General features: G+C 38.6%; 1 pseudogene; it reads right to left on the bottom strand.

Annotated features, from left to right (window-relative positions):
* Window positions 1-15,012: 15,012 nt before the first annotated feature.
* LOC137728335 (uncharacterized) lies at window positions 15,013-16,233 on the bottom strand (annotated as a pseudogene).
* Window positions 16,234-16,335: the final 102 nt, after the last annotated feature.

Genomic DNA, 16,335 nt, shown 5'->3' with positions numbered 1-16,335 from the left:
TCTAGTAGAAGGAGCACATGGGTCTCTTCCACTTTGGCGGCCAACGAGACACAAGAGCCGCGCTGCGCTGGGTAACCCAAATCTGAATTTTTACTGGATTTTTAATTTTGGGTTTCCAAAATTTTATGGGGGGTTTCTTGTAAGGGTGGGCACGGGTTGGGCCAGGCCCAAAATTGGAGGGACTGGACCAGACCCGCTTGAAAATACAACGGAGCGGGGCGGGAAGGATCCTACAAAAATTGAAATAGGAACCGGACCTAAACCGGCCCGTTTCAAACGGGCCGGTTCCTCGGGGCCTCAAGGGTATATTTCCAATTCCTTCCCTATCAAATTTCCCAGTACAACCATTCACCAAAAATCTCAAAATTCAATCATAATTTACACACCCAGTTGATCTTCTCAGGAAAAACCTTCAAACCTTCAAAGCAACAAACTTTAATTAAAAAAAAATTGAATTTTAGACAACCCAAAATCCCAAATGACTAATTTCCTAAGATTGCATTACAATATAATCCAATTGATCAAAATCCAAAATTTAACAATTTACCACAGCTTTAGCTCCAAGCAGTGATTGCATGCATCAGAAAAAATAACCAATTCCTTCTCTGGATCCCTTTTTTTAATTACTTAGAATCTCCCACAAACAACTTGAAATCAAGAAACAAACCAGAGAGATAGCACCAATGGAAGACGCCGATCTCCTTCTCCGTGAGGCCATCGAGGGAGGTGGTGTTGTCCTTGTCCTTCTTGATCATCTTTGTCGTGCGATCGTCATCAGAGCTTGGCTTCCATGCAAATCTGAGTCAGACGGAGGAGATGACTGATTCATCATTTCGAGTTGTTCGACTTCGTTGTTCGTCCCCTTGAGTTCGACAGAGAGAGAGACTGAGAGACTGAGAATCGAGAAGGATAAGAGTTCGATCGAGATGGAGTACTATAGGAGAAAGAGATCAAGATGGAGGACTAAGGAGAGTCTGGGAGAGTCTTTGAGAAAGTGACGGTCAGATTTGAGTGTGTGTGTGTGTGTGAGATTAGAGTGGCACGACACTGGGCTGGGCCTGTTTATTGGATACGGTTCAGGCCGAGGGCCCGTGTTTTCAGAATACTAGATCTGCCCCGCCCCGTTGTTTACTTGGACTCGACCCGCCCCGTCCCGTTTTGTATATAAAACAATATGGACCCACCCCGAACCGCCATTACCCGCCCCTATCTGCGGACCTAGGCCCGTTTGCCCACCCCTAGTTTCTTGCTTCCATTGAAGAATGGAATCAGATATCAGTGAAAGTCTTGCGTCTTTGGATTTGATTGACGATGATGAGATCCATGGTTTGTTGAATAAGTGGCCAAGTGGCCATACTTTAGATTAAACAAAAGAAGGTGGAAACACCTTTCCTTGTTTTGGGGAGGAAAATAAGGGAAAAGAATGTTTTGGTTCCCTAGCACAACCCGTGAGTTTGGTTTTGGCAGAAAGCTAAAAGAAAAAAAGTTGTTTTTAATAATAAGAGTTCATTTCGGTTGTGTGTAAACAAGAGAGAAGATAGAGTTGCAGAGAGTTTTGCAGAGCTCTTTTTGCAGAGAGCAAGGGAGTCTTGCAGAGAGCCTAAAAAGAAGAACAAGTTGATGCTTCAATTGGTTAGTAATCATCCACCAAAGTAGTTGTTGTTGTAATAGTTTTGAGCTATATGTATAGAGAAGAAATTATTCATTATATTTCTTTCTCTATTTGTTTCTTTGGTGTGTGAGAGCTATTGGGTGTAGTGGGCTTTTGGGTTGTGAGATTGCCAACACTTTGTAAACTCCCATTTGGTTGATAGTGGATTATTGGGTGAGCTCCTACTGCTCCGAGGACGTACTCCAGTTACACTGACTGTGGAGGAACCTCGTTAAAATCTCTGTGACTTTTATATTTTGTTCTTGCATTTCCATTTGATAAATTTCTTGTGGGCTAGCTTGAGTTGGTTCCATTTAGTTTGGTGCTATCCTAGCACAACAATTGGTATCAGAGCACTGGTTGCTCTTGGGTACTGTCTAATTACCAAAAATGTCAGACGGGCAAGATGAGAATCCTTTTGGAAGCAGCTCCGGATTTGCAAGAACTACGGTGCAAAATGCAAAGATCGAAGTTGAAAAGTTTGATGGCACAAACAACTTTGGGATGTGGCAATGTGAGGTCAAAGATGTGTTGGCTCAACAAGATCTACTTGCCGCTTTGGGAGAGAAGCCGGAAGCTATGTCGAAGCCGGAATGGGAGAAATTAAATTTGTGGGCTTGCTCTTCAATTCGGTTGTGCCTTGCAAAAACTCAGAAGTATTTTGTGATGCGGGAGACATTGGCAAGTGTGTTGTGGCAAAAATTGGAAGACAAGTATATGACGAAGAGTGCAGAGAACCGGCTACACTTGAAGAAAAAACTCTACCGCTTCCAATACAAAGAAGGTACAAAAATGATTAGACACCTTGATGCTTTTAATAAGTTGATTGCCGACTTGTTAAATTTAGATGAGGATATTAAGGATGAAGATAAGGCCTTAATATTGTTGAATTCCTTGCCGGACTCTTATGAGCATTTTGTTACCACTATTATGCATGGTAAAGAAACTGTGAAATTTGAAGATGTGTCAAATGCCTTGATGAATTATGAAATGAGGCATAGAGATAAAAATCATGATAGTACCTCTGAAGCTTTATTTGTTAGAGGTAGATCATCGGAGAGAAGATCATCTTCTAGCAGAAAAAAATCACAGTCTCGACCTAGAGGAAACTCTAAAGGTAGAAAACCTTTGGAAAGGGATGAATGTGCCTTTTGTCATAATAAGGGTCATTGGAAGAAAGATTGTCCTAGGTTGAAGACCAAAGGAAAAGAAAGCTCTGAAGCTAATGTTGCTGAGGTTGAAACTGATTTTTCTGATTTCGCTTTAACCACTTCCTCATCATTTGATTGTGCTACTAAGTGGGTGTTGGATACGGGTTGTACTCATCATATGACTCCTCACAAGGATTGGTTTTCAAGCTTGAAAGAGTTTGATGGCGGTGTTGTGTTCATGGGAGATGACAATCCTTGCACAACAAAAGGGATTGGTACAATTCGTTTGAAGTTGCATGATGGCATGGTTAAAGAGTTGACAGGTGTTCGGTATGTACCGAATTTGAAGAAAAATCTTATTTCTTTGGGAACTTTGGAAGCCAAGGGCTTCAGGTTTCATTCAGATGGGCAGACATTGAAGGTGACTTATGGTGCACTTGTTGTGATGAAAGCTCCTCGATGTGGCCATTTGTATTTATTGCAAGGAAGCACTGTGACAGGTGAAGCATCTGTAGTCTCAGAAAATATGGGCACATCCAATTCTGATACTACTAGACTGTGGCATATGAGATTAGGCCATGTCGGTGAGAAAGCTCTACAAGGGCTTGTGAAACAAGGTCTTCTAAAAGGTGCCACGACTTGCAAGCTTGATTTCTGTGAGCATTGTGTCTTGGGGAAGCAAACTAGAGTGAAGTTTGGTACTGCTGTACATCAGACGAAGGGCATTCTTGATTATGTGCATTCGGATGTTTGGGGTCCTACAAAGACTCCCTCTTTGAGTGGTAGACATTGGTTCGTGACCTTTGTTGATGATTATTCAAGAAGGTCTTGGGTCTACATTATGAAGCACAAGAGTGAGGTGTTGAGCATTTTCTTGGGTTGGAAGAAAATGGTTGAGAACCAGACTGGGAGAAAGATTAAGATTTTGAGATCGGATAATGGTGGTGAATACACATCCGACCTTTTCTTTAAAGTTTGCAAAGAGGAAGGGATTGTGAGACATTTTAGTGTCCGGGGAACTCCACAACAAAATGGAGTTGCAGAAAGATTGAATCGAACCTTGCTTGAGAAGGTTAGATGCATGTTGTCTCAGTCGGGTTTGAGCAAGCCGTTTTGGGTAGAGGCAGTTACTTATGCATGTCACATCATCAACCGATTACCTTCAGCTGCTGTTCAGGGTAAGACGCCAATGGAGGTATGGACTGGAAAACCTTCTAATGATTATGATTATATTCGTATTTTTGGTTCACCTGCTTATTTTCATGTAACTGAAAATAAACTTGATCCTAGAGCCAAAAAGGCTATCTTTCTTGGTTTTAGTAGTGGTGTCAAAGGTTACAGGTTATGGTGCCCGGAGATGAAGAAACTTGTAATCAGCAGAGATGTGACATTTGATGAAGAAAATATGTTCAGAGACTCTGAAAAGAATGTGAAAGATGTCCAACAGGTGGAGCTTGAGAAAGTTGCCTCTAGTACTTCAAATCCTATTTCCGCTGATGTCGAAGCCACTACAAGTGAAGAAGTGGGAGACCATGAGGATGTTGAAGAAGTTGAACTTGAAGATTCTATTCAAGTTGAAGAGCAAGTTTCACCTCAAGAGTCTATTGCCAAGAACAGAGGAAAAAGACAAATTACTAAGCCAGCTCGGTATAGTGACTATGTTGCTTTTGCTCTTCCTATTATCACTGATGAGATTCCATCCAATTTTGAGGAAGCCATTGAGAGTGAAGAAAAGGAGAAGTGGTGCAATGCCATGGGCGACGAGATGAATTCTCTCATGAAAAACAAGACTTGGGAGTTAGCTAAATTGCCTAAGGGTAAGAAAGCTATTTGTTGCAAATGGGTGTATGCCAAGAAGGAAGATGTTGCTGAGAAAAGCAATGTCAGATTCAAAGCAAGATTAGTTGCTAAAGGGTATGCACAAAAGGAGGGCATTGACTACAATGAAATCTTTTCTCCAGTTGTGAAGCACTCCTCAATTCGCATTATGTTAGCTCTTGTTGCACAATATGATCTTGAACTTGTGCAACTTGATGTGAAGACGGCTTTCCTACATGGTGATTTGAATGAAGAGATTTATATGTGTCAACCAGATGGGTATAAAGTGAAAGGGAAAGAGAATTTGTTTTGCAAGTTGAAGAAATCACTTTATGGCTTGAAGCAATCTCCAAGACAATGGTATTTGAGGTTTGATAAATTTATGAGAGGCCAAAATTATTCTAGAAGTCAATATGATCATTGTGTGTACTTCAAGAAGTTGCAAGATAGGTCTTTCATTTATTTGTTGATATATGTTGATGATACGTTGATTGCCTCAAAGAATGTTGAAGAGATTGAGAAATTGAAGAAGCAAATGAAAAATGAGTTCGAGATGAAGGATCTTGGTGAAGCAAAGAAGATCCTTGGCATGGAGATCACTAGAGACGGAGAGAAGGGTTTGGTTTGTTTGAATCAAAGACAATACCTTGAGAAGTTGATTTGGAAGTTTGGAGTTCATGATTCAACTAAACCGGTTAGTACCCCTTTGGCTCCTCATTTTAAATTGAGTTCTCTACAATGTCCTAAAGCTGATAAGGAGAAGCTGCAAATGAAAAATATACCATATGCAAATTTGGTTGGTAGTTTGATGTATGCAATGGTATGCTCTAGACCGGATATTGCTCATGCAGTTGGCATGGTGAGTCGATATATGCATAATCCAGGTAAAGAGCATTGGCAAACAGCTAAGTGGATATTGAGATATCTCCATGGTACTCGAGACGTTGGTTTATGCTTTGAGAGAGATGACTCTGGTATTGGTCATTTTGCTGTTGGTTATGTTGATTCAGATTATGCAGGTGATCTGGATGGAAGGAAGTCTACTACAGGCTATGTATTTACTATGGCTAAAGGGCCAGTTTGTTGGAGGTCCATTTTGCAGTCGTCTGTTGCTTTGTTTACTACAGAGGCTGAATATATGGCAGTTGCTGAAGCTATAAAGGAGGCCATTTGGATACATGGGCTGATTAGAGATTTGGGGGTTGATCAGAAGCAGGTGGAGGTGCATTGTGATAGTCAGAGTGCCATTTATTTGGCTAAGTATCAGGTTCATCATGCGAGGACCAAGCACATAGATGTGCGTTATCACTTTGTTCGTGAAGTAGTTGGTGAAGGAGAAATCATTCTCCAGAAGATTCCAACTAAAGACAACCCCGCTGATATGTTGACTAAGGTTGTTGGTGTAGCCAAGTTTGTTCATTGCTTGAACTTGGCTCACATTTTGCCTATATAAAGAAGGCGTTGAGCAGTAGGAGTTTTTTGGAGCATTTGGCTCGGCATGAGTTGTTCTCTTGCTAGTGATTGGGAGTGATGTTGTGTGTTAATTATGTTGTTTGGCTTAGCATGGCGTTTTTCGGAACTTGGCCAAGGTGGAGATTGTTGAATAAGTGGCCAAGTGGCCATACTTTAGATTAAACAAAAGAAGGTGGAAACACCTTTCCTTGTTTTGGGGAGGAAAATAAGGGAAAAGAATGTTTTGGTTCCCTAGCACAACCCGTGAGTTTGGTTTTGGCAGAAAGCTAAAAGAAAAAAAGTTGTTTTTAATAATAAGAGTTCATTTCGGTTGTGTGTAAACAAGAGAGAAGATAGAGATGCAGAGAGTTTTGCAGAGAGTTTTGCAGAGCTCTTTTTGCAGAGAGCAAGGGAGTCTTGCAGAGAGCCCAAAAAGAAGAACAAGTTGATGCTTCAATTGGTTAGTAATCATCCACCAAAGTAGTTGTTGTTGTAATAGTTTTGAGCTATATGTATAGAGAAGAAATTATTCATTATATTTCTTTCTCTATTTGTTTCTTTGGTGTGTGAGAGCTATTGGGTGTAGTGGGCTTTTGGGTTGTGAGATTGCCAACACTTTGTAAACTCCCATTTGGTCGATAGTGGATTATTGGGTGAGCTCCTACTGCTCCGAGGACGTACTCCAGTTACACTGACTGTGGAGGAACCTCGTTAAAATCTCTGTGACTTTTATATTTTGTTCTTGCATTTCCATTTGATAAATTTCCTGTGGGCTAGCTTGAGTTGGTTCCATTTAGTTTGGTGCTATCCTAGCACAACATGGTTGTCCAATTCACCAGTTTGTTTCATTTCCATCTGAGGCTATGGCCAAATTATTAGAGACCCAAACTTTTTAAGCATCCCCAATCTTAAAAACAATCATCATTTTTGTAATGGGTTGATGTGTTTTTCCAAGCCTTATACTCTTCCGCCACTCTCAGATTGGGAAGCAAGAAGGAAGAGGGTGAGACAGACGGAGCAAGTAAGAAGGGTGAGGACTGATGGGTTGGCAAGGGTGGGGCTCACAATAATTTTTTTTTTTTTGCAAAAAATAATTTAATTTTTAAAAATTTGGTAAGGGTGGGGTCCTAACGTGACACGTTAGCATACAAACAAATTTTTAACATAATTCAAACGGAATGACGATATTGATTTGCACCACCCATTTTCAAGGACTATATTGATCGATTTTCAATTTCAGGGACTATATTGATTGAGTGGGTCAATTTCATGATTCATTTGTAATAAAAACCCTTTAATAAATATTTCAAAAGCTATTTCAAAAGCTTCAGATTTATTTTTTCTGAGGAAAAATCCAACAATATCGAGAAATGAGAATAATCATCTACAAACAGTAAATAATAATGAAAACCTTCATTAGCATAATTGGAGAACACCAAACATCCGGATGTAAAATTTGCAATGAAAATCGAGAAACAGACTCTGAAGAACTAAACGATAACTTGGTACTTTTTCCTAGTGGACATAAATGACAAAAGGTTACATCTGAAACACCATGAATTGGTACTCATTCATTGAAAATTAAAAACTTGATTATTGATGACGCAGGATGACCAAGCTGAGAATACCATTTTTGGGCTGAAACTCGAATGCCTACCCACGCTGGAATAAGGTAATTTGAATTTTCCAACATCACCTAGAAATGGGTACAAACCATTCTCACATCTCTCGCATAAAAGCGTCTTCCGAATCTTAAGGAAAAATCGGTAAGTAACATTTATTGTCTAGGGTAAACCTATGGGCAGATGTAATATTTGTGGAAGCAATAGGACATCTTAGGATATTGTTTATTTCATATGAGCAAGATTTAATATGAATTTTATTCGAACCACAATGAGAGATTGAGAGACCAATATCATTACCTATTCCACCAACATTCTCATTACCGATGTATTTTTTTCACATTCACCAAGTTTTGTATATCTAGAGTAACATGTATATTAGCACCATTTTCCAAGAGCCATTGTCCATTATTCTACCTATTAAGCGTGATTGGAGAAGACGTCATTGCATGTAGGTGTTTGTTGGAATTCTACCTTCATAGGCTGCATTCATCATTTGATAACAATTAAGGGCAAGATGCCCTAGTTTCCCACATATTTGGCAGGTAATCCTTTCTCCTGCAGGATTAAACCTCTCACCTTGGCATGCAGCATTGCGTGGATTATTCATAGGAGCCGCCTCCACAAGAGGAGCAGCTTGTTCTGCCATTATTTGTTTTCGTAGCCAATAAGAGAGCTTTGAGGGTAAGATACGTGATTGGAGTATCACGTGCTTGAGTCGCACTCATTGTCATCTTGAATGCAGGTCCAAGATTGTTCAGGATGATCAGAACTAATTCATCATCACTCACAGGTTGTCCAACTAACACAAGACTGTCAACAATAGTATTCATGCGATCCAAGTAATTCGCCACAGAGATGTCACCTTTCCTTGTCTATAAGAATTCATTTCTCAAAACAAAATATGACTTTGGGATGTAGAGGCATGCGTTTGCTCAAGAGCTTCGTAAGTCGCCTAAGCAGTGCATTTGCTAGTAACCACAAACAAGAGACAAAAGTTCCAGGCAAGTTCTTTTTTTTGGGGGGGTGTGGTGGTGTGGGGCGGGGGCATACCCTATAAGGTCTCTGCTATTGAGGATTTTGGGGGGGGGGGGGGGGGGGGGGGGGTGGGGCACATACCCTATAAGGTCTCTGCTATTGAGGATGGGCAGGATTTTGGCCAACCATAAAGGATTGCTAGTCTTGTCCAGTTTAATATTGACAACAATCGTCATTGAAGACGAGAATGGGCAGAGGCGGCATTGAAGGGGAGCGAAATGTGCAGTCGCACAGGATCCCCAAATTTGAAAGGCCCCCAAAATTTTTTGGTATCTTATATTTATATGTAATAATGTTATATATTAAAAAAAAACACTTTTATTAGCACTTTAAAATCTTATAGTGCACTTTTATAAGTGTAATTTTTTTTTTCGTTCTAAATATAAAAATTTGGAGTACACAATGAGATATTAGGAGTACTAATAACAACACCTTAAAAAACAATTTTCTTTTCAATTTTATTAATTATATAATAATGCTTTATATTCAAGTGAAACTCTAAAGTTAGAGTTTTTGAAGCCCCCCATTTTTTTTTTTATTTGATTGCTTAAGATTGAACAGTTTTTTTATTATTTAGTGAATGTTATGTTTGTAACTCTTTTTACTTATTTAATGACACTTGTAAACTTACAATCAGTGAGTCCTAAATGTTGTTTTGTTTTAAGTTATTATTTTCTAGTACCAATATATTGTCATACTTCTAAAAAAATACATCTTAAAAAGGGACCTTTTATAAATTTCGTACATGACCCTCGAAATCTCATAGACGGCCCTGAGAATGGGTTCACAGGAAGCATGGCTGGGGAGGGAGTGGTGTTGTTGGTAGTGGCGGTAGTGTTGTTTTCAGCAATTGCACATGATGGTGGGCAAGACCGGGTGACGTAGGAGACATCTTTATTTTCCCTGGGGCAATCCTTAGAATTACCATTGCTTAGCTTTCAATTTGCCTCTAACCATCAAATGAAATGTGAATAACCCGTCCTCCTTTCTTTGAAACAACGGGTGCTTCTGGTTCTATAGGTGCTTGAAACAATTTTGTCTTCTTCATATTACTATATCTCTACAGTCAATAATTTTACATGATTATCTATTGAACTCAATCACTAACTGTCGTTACTCTTCAATTTTCTATTAAGGTCTATCATGTAGAAGTAGTACTCAAATTGGAAAAAAAAAAACAAGGATTTTTGTCTTTAGACTTTAAAGGCTCTAGAAACCAGGTAAAACTTAAACACTGGAGGTTTTCACTTCAATTGCATAACCATGTCGACGGTGGGTTACATATATTTATAACACTTTCAGATTACATCTAGGATGTTGAAATCCTTATTTGCAAGGGAAGTTTGAAATTCAAAAAGATACAGCAGAAGCTAATTCAACATGTACAGCAAAACCGTATAACCAATAATTTAAAATAGTTATAAACCTAGCCTACTTCTTCGTGGATAAGTATTGAGATTGATCACAACTACGTGAAACCGTTGTAACAGCAACTGAAGTGGGACTTGGTCTAACACTGACATTCCTGCATCAAGGGTTGACACCGTGAAGGGAAATAGATTTTTTTTCATTACCTTTAATTTTGTTGAAGCAAAAAAAATCCTTGATTTATTAAAATTAATTAATTTCTCAATTCAGTTGAGTGAGGAGTGGGATACGCGCTTGCTACGTCAGCAGTTAACATACAAATTGATGGACAAGGAGACGGATGTCTGATATTGCAACGAATTATTAAGTTGACATTACAATGATTTTCTTAAGGGATATCTTTATATAGTAATTTCCCTCATAAGCATGAAGTTTTGGTGAATCGATAATAAATCATCTTGAGGAGGAACTTCTTCTCATCTATTGAGAAGGCAAGTTAATTTTGATATGTTAGAAAAGAGATTGGCTCCTTAAGATTGAGAAGTTTCTCCTCAAAATACTTCGTGGATTATTTATAGAACTTCATGCTTATGATCGAAACTATTCATATTATAAATCATACTGTACAAATCATGTATGTATAAATTATTTGAGACTAAGATCGTTTAGTTGGGCTAAAAACCATCATAAGCATGAAGTTAAGTTAAAGAAAATACCCCAATCGTTGTACTATTGAGAATCTGTCTTTTAGAATTTAGAGTAGAACATCCTTGCGTCAAAAGAAAAGAGAAAAAAAAAAATATGCCGATCCCTCTCAGACGCATGCAGCATAAAACTAATTAAAACTACTTGTATTCAAATCGAATCATTGATCTAAACCATCAATTTACCAACTTCTTTTCTGATGAAGAGATTTAAGAACTTCATTTTCACGCCACATGTCGAAGAGGCGGACAGAACAAAAGTTTAAGCATCTTCTACTTCAATAGTCAAGTCATTAAAGTTGCTTTATAAAAAGGGAAGATTTGTGATTCCCATCTCGACGAGAGAAAATTACTCAATGACGAGTGTATATTCTTATTACGAGTCACATGATGCGGGAGATATAAACAATTATGCTAAAAGCTTGTGATGGACACATCTCACCTACAAGTTCACTAAAGTAATTGTCTTTTGATCATAAAGTGTTACTCTAATCATGACTACCACAACCCTAACAATGTAAATTGAATAAAATCCATCCTGGGGTACATTGCTTTATTCCACACTGGCATCAGGGGATAAAAAATCATGATTGTCATAATTGCTGCCATTATCATTGATCATCATTGTTAACACCGGCAATTCATCTTTAATCCACACTATATAAGCAATTAGGAATGAATGAGCATCACAAAATCACTACGCATAAAATTGCATAACAACAACAATAGGGATGTTGAGGAGAGGTGGTGTCACCATATCTATTCTGTCAAACTCCACCGTGTTGGTTGGCTGGTGCCGGCCACGGAGGCGGCTGAAAAGACGGAGAGGCATCACCGTGTGGCTAGGGAACAAGCGGCGAGGGTTCAGCCTAGGGTCGCGGCCGGTGTTACAATGGGGGGCGGTGTCCGGCTCCATTCGGATGATAAAGAAGATGTTCATGGAGATGGTGCCTAGTGAAAGGTGGATAGAAGCATACAATTGGTCTCTGCCAATTTTACGTCCCCAAATGTTTCCTCTTTGTTAGTTCTGCAACTTCTTTTCGCTTGTTTTTCATTTCTTGTTGAAATATGTAAGGAGGGTTGCAACAAAACCTCTTGATTGAAATCAAGTTCTCTGTTTATAATCCACACAAGTGTTAAACCAAATATTACCTAGAAATCTTTAAGTTCACAAGAAACTTGTACAAAACCAACTGTGGAGAGACGAACATGTTTTGACAAACATCCTAAATCTTTGATTTCAGTATACCAGAAGTTAAAATACAAGTAGTACAGATACAAAACAGAAAGGATGACTATATTGCCTAGCCAAAGTAGAAAAGGGGAAACCTAGCAGACAACGAATACAGCATGATTCTCTTGTTGGGCAAATTTTCCATGAGACCACCACCTTAACACCTTTATCTTGTCACTTCTATAAAGTTTACCTTCTATTGGAACACCAGCTAAATGATCATACAAGTGCAAGAATCATTTTGTTTGATTCAAGCTGGCGGCCAAAATTTCCAATTTCGCAGTGTCGTAGAGATCGGGGTAAAGATTATTGCGTTTAAGTCCCCCTCCATAATTTTAAAACATAAGCACCATGGACATAAGAGAAAACATGACACCGCCTCACCTCATCGATGCACTCTGGACCATCAAAAGGCACCTTACCCAGTGCCCGTGTCACCGGGTACCATACCTGGTGAATAAATTTTTTAGCAGTCAATAAAATGTACTTCCAACGTTTCATACCCGGATCATCCAAGATAACAGGCATCCTGTCTATAATGATAAATTAACCAAAATATTAGAGAAATGCTACTCAAGTTTGTCAAAGAGGGCCACAGCAAGAATGCGGCAAAGGAAGATACTTCACACAAGAAGGACTAAATTCATAGCTCAGACAAGAAACTTAAACTAGAAATCACAAACTATATCTATACAAATATCTTTTTATATATACACGCACATATATATGTATACATAGGCCCTTTCACAAGAGTGATCCTCATTTTTCCAAAAAAATAGAAACACTTTCTTGACCGTTGAATTGGCTTTAATGAAATTATATGGTTGAGATTAAATCACAGGCCACACAATCTCAACTATACAATTTCATTAAAGTCAAATCCAACGGTCAAGAGGGTCTCCCCATTTTTTTAGAAACATGAGGATCCCTCTTGTTAAAGGATTCCTTATGCATACATATAGAATCACCTCCAAGTTACTCTCATCAACATAAACTAGATAATCACGCAGTAATTCATAACTTATAGGCTTCTAGTACTATCCAGACATTACGGTATTCAAATTGTAGTAAAATTGTAAAAATCAACAAACATGAGCAGGGCTCACCATGCAGCCATCCTAAAGTCATCTCCAACCGAAGGCTGGCCAGAGGGCTCGTTTTGGCCCTCTGGCCCTCCAAGATATTAATATTTTAATGAACAGTACATGACTATATTTGTCTCCATCTCCAACCGAGGGCCAAAGGGTTATAGGACTCGTTTTAGTCATGTTACAAAAAATCATCTCCAATCGAGGGCCAAAGGGCCAAACATAATTTATTATTTAAATTTAAAAACAACAACTTAAATTTAAAAACTACAATTTATATTTAAGAACTACAACTTAAATTTAAAAGCTACAAATTAAATTTAAAAACTACAAATTAAATTTAAAAACAACATTAACTTAAATTTAAAAACTACAACAACTTAAATTTAAAAACTACAACAACTTAAATTTAATATCCATAATCAACATCATCTTCATCATCCGTCATTGTAGAAGTATAGTCAGAGGTAAACAATTGCCGCAGGGTCATAATATCTTTTTTTTTTTCTATCAAAATAGGCCTTACTCATTGGAGTGTAATTTGAAGTGTTCCTTTTTATATTCTTATCATCCATCGCTTCTTGTATTTGTTTGGCCTGTTCTTCATGCCTACAGTTCCTTTCTTCCGCGTCAATGGCATTTTGCTCTGCCATTAATTGCAATGAGGCCGTCACTTCCTGTTGAGTGGTATAATCATCATTTGCCTTACCCTTTTCCTTCAACCTTTGGGCCTTGTTTTGTCTCATAGCCCTAGGTATGAAACCTTCACCCGAAGACAGATTTTCTACCCTTGTTTGCTGAATGGTAGGAGATCCATTTTCATCCATATCTATAGCTGAGGATGTAGTTCCGAACACCCGCGTAAAACCTACTCTACGTTGAGGTGGATCTTCAAATAACATCCACCCATTACAAATTTCCTAACAAGTGTGAAACTGAAAGGGTTTCGAGTTGCCTTCCATATACAATTTCTCCGCTTGGTATACCTAGAAAATATAATTACAAAAATTAAAGGAAATTAATTTATGAAATTAAATGTAATATAATTAAATATATTTACAAAAATTAAAGGAAAGTAATTCATGAAATTAAATGTAATATAATTAAATATTTAAAATAAATTGTGAAAACACTTACTTCGTCGTAGTAGTTAGCGCCACCTTCATGTTGACTTGCGGCTACTAACAGTGCTTGATGCCATTTGTTCAAACTTGGCTGAAGATGTTTCTTCTATCTTGAAGAACAACTCTCGTGGTTTCGGATATTCGGTGGAGTGGTGCCTTCGTAGAACTTTAAGTATTTTTTGGACACACAAGTCCAAGCACCTTCACTTGTTTGAGAACTCCCCCTCACTCTATCTTCCGACACCCATCTATAAGCCCTGCAAAGAGCTTCATCTTCTTTTCAGGTCCAAGCCCTATCTTTCATTGCAGATGAGGACATTTGAAAATTATTGAAAAAATTAAAGGAAATATTATTGGAAGATGTAAGAAAATATAATGTGAAGAATTGAAATAAAATGAAGTGAGATAGTATGGAATGATGAAAATTATGTGAGAAATGGTGTAGGAATGACTTAGGTATTTATAGAAAAAAAAAAAAAAGGAATTTTTTAAATTCATACAAAAGAAAATTGATCCAACTAAAAAAAATAAAAAAATTGTATCCAACGGTAACTGACGTTAGCTAGCCATTGTATTTCAAAATTTGGCTTACAATTCTTGTTAGATATAATTGACCGGAATAAGTACAATGTTGTTGGCTATAACCGACAAGAATAATGAAATTCTAGCCTAGCCCGGGGCTGGCTGGCTGGTTTGGGTTAGCTGGTTGGCCCTTCGGCCCTTTTTTGTCCAGTGAGACCCACGAGCCCTTTGGCCTAGCCCTCAGTTGGAGACGGTTTTCGGGTTATTTTCGATCCTCTGACCCTCTGAATCTTTCAGTTGGAGATGACCTAAAGCTGATGATGAAGTTGTTATGATACTGAAGGTGTAAAGTGTCCCGCGTGCTTGATAATGTACACTGGATATATCAGCGCCTAGAACAAACTTATCTCAAACTTGAAATTTAATTACGAAGAATTTCAGATAAAGTCGGTTTTGAAAACAAATTATCATCGCCTAGACCAAAACAAACAGACATAATAGCATAACAAATTAACAAAAGCGGAGGTCACGGGGAGCGGCTTTTTCGAACAACATAGTTGTCATAACTACCTTCAGAGTTCTCCCATGAATCATAACGATCTGCAAACAGGAGAGGTCTGCCGTCCTTGAAATAGACGTAGTGCGGGTGCTTTTTCGAACCATCTTTTTTCCATTCATAAAAACTGGAGAATGCAAATTAAATCATGAAATAAGAAACTGCTTTATGATACTAATCAAACAGCAGCAATGAAAGGGAAAGACGCACGGAGTCCCTCCAATACAACCACAATTTAAAAAAACATGTCCCGAATGATAATAAACGTAGCAAAATCAATAATACGTACCCTTCAACCGCAACGAGGCAGAGGCTTTTACGAGCCAAACGACGGAAGGAAGCCTTTTCACAATTGGACTCAGACCGAGCATTAAACTGCAAACTTTAACACAATTCACAACATCACTGCAAAGCCCATTCAATTTATGTAAACAATCTAGTAATCAAGACAGTGGCTGACTGCCAATGCTAATGCTAACGTTATTACCGTCCTGTAGAAATCGGGCTTTTCGGTTTTCTTGGTGAAACTAGGAATCCGCCGCCATTTCATTCAGTTAAGAACGACGCCGTAGCCATCCGCCCCGTCTTCTCTGCGAACAACAGGCACATTCGATCCCGCCGGCAACACGTTGTACGACGGCCGATACCTAAGCATAAACCGAAAATTCGTTTCAATCAGAATGAGCAAAGCAATTGATTAAAGAGAGCATTAACACGCAATTTAAGACCTGTTTGGTTGCTAGGAAAATGAGAGAAAATTACAACCAAAAGAGAAATCAAAAGAGGGGAAAGAGTTTTGAATTATGTGGTTTGCTCACCGGTCCATGTGTAATGGTACGGACAGGGGCATGGGCGCGGTGGTAAGCCCTAATGACGTTGTCAGTACAGCGAGCCCTTCCACACATCTCGATCGAAAGACTCGAATCAACTGAACAAAGGGCGGGAAGCCAGCGAATGCGGTGGGACTTTCTTTCAGTATCGCACTATTGGTGACCGTTGGATTTCAA

The sequence above is a fragment of the Pyrus communis genome, chromosome 3 (assembly GCF_963583255.1).
Source record: "Pyrus communis chromosome 3, drPyrComm1.1, whole genome shotgun sequence".
Taxonomy (NCBI): domain Eukaryota; kingdom Viridiplantae; phylum Streptophyta; class Magnoliopsida; order Rosales; family Rosaceae; genus Pyrus; species Pyrus communis.
This window is presented reverse-complemented; position numbering and strand designations above follow the sequence as displayed.